Below are 1,236 nucleotides of genomic sequence, written 5' to 3' on the forward strand. Positions count from 1 at the left end.
TATTTTATATTTTCGTACGTATGTGTATATTCTTTCTTTCTCCCCTTTTGATACTCAATATATATAAATATGTTACTACTATTGAAGGAGGTGGATATATTGCGAGTGCTTTTATAACCTTACGATTACAAATTAACTAACTTGGCGATTCTTCGTGACAACTTGGATGAAACCTCAAGACTAAGCGACGCCCTTTCTGTCGCACGTATCGCCTCAAGTATTTCGCCTTGGTGCACTTAGTTTCGCACCCTTCGTGTCAACTCGAACGAAATCTCAAAACTAAGCGACGCCTTTACTGGCGCACGTATCGCCTCGAGTATTTCGTCTTGTTGCCCTTAACTTCGCACTCTTTGTGACAACTCGAATGAAATCTCAAGACTAAGCGACGCCTTTACTGGCGCACGTATCGCCTCGAGTATTTCGTCTTGTTGCCCTAAACTTCGCACTCTTTGTGTCGACTCAAACTTAGCTTCGCGCCCTTCGCGACAACTCGAATGAAATCTCAAGACTAAGCGACGCCCTTACTGGCGCACATATCGCCTCGAATATTTCGTCTTGTTGCACTTAACTTCGCACCTTTCGTGACAACTCGAACGAAATCTCAAAACTAAGCGACGCCTTTACTGGCGCACGTATTGCCCCGAATATTTCACCTTGTTGCACTTAGCCATAGTTTACAAATTATTCCAAGGGGTCTTATCTTAGTGGTTTATTTATCAACTTGGAAATTCATAGGTAGCGTTAACTAGCGTCTAATGCGACTGGTAAATATATTCCACGTTTCGGCTAACCTGCTATGGGCAGGAATACTAGCACGGGAGAGGATTAATGTTATTCGGAATAAATAATTGGTATTTCCGCACGGATTTATTTCGTGCGGCTGGGTTGGGATGGTATCGATAGATTATAATTTTATTCAATTTTACTCGATTATAACTGGTATAGTGTCGATTATAAATGTTGTAACATATAATTATGCATATGTAAATATAGTAAATACTCGAATCTCTATTCGGATAAATTTTACGAGTGTTGGTGGGACAAATTTTGTTAGGTTAATTTTGTTATTGACAGAATCTATCTCTACTAGTAGTATCTCTGAATTCGTTTAGCGCAGATACAGTGTACATTTAGCAGATGTATTTTTCGCGTGATATGATTTATTTTATTTGATTTATTACGCCTGGTCTCATCTCTTTTAATTTCAGCAGAGATTAATCGTTAAACTAATATTCA

The 1,236-nt window shown here is 38.9% G+C and overlaps 1 protein-coding gene and 1 long non-coding RNA gene across 18 annotated transcripts in view; one reads left to right on the forward strand and one right to left on the reverse strand.

Annotated features, from left to right (window-relative positions):
• LOC122577441 overlaps window positions 1-1,236 on the reverse strand; it is a 266,783-nt gene that overhangs the window by 15,536 nt on the left and 250,011 nt on the right. The window contains exons 1-2 of one of the 17 annotated variants that reach the window (XR_006320293.1): window positions 654-1,230; window positions 142-424 (exon numbers count right to left, since the gene is read on the reverse strand). The exons of 15 other annotated variants lie outside the window; for them this stretch is intronic. The gene's annotated coding sequence lies outside the window, so the exon portion shown is untranslated. Of the gene's footprint in view, window positions 1-141; window positions 425-576; window positions 601-653; window positions 1,231-1,236 lie in introns of those variants that run through there. One more of the 17 variants, XR_006320299.1, reaches the window with a different exon arrangement.
• The window catches only part of LOC122577449, a 37,661-nt gene that overhangs the window by 14,086 nt on the left and 22,339 nt on the right, over window positions 1-1,236 (forward strand). The window lies entirely within an intron of this gene.

The sequence above is a fragment of the Bombus pyrosoma genome, unplaced genomic scaffold (genome assembly GCF_014825855.1).
Source record: "Bombus pyrosoma isolate SC7728 unplaced genomic scaffold, ASM1482585v1 HiC_scaffold_4710, whole genome shotgun sequence".
Lineage (NCBI taxonomy): Eukaryota > Metazoa > Arthropoda > Insecta > Hymenoptera > Apidae > Bombus > Bombus pyrosoma.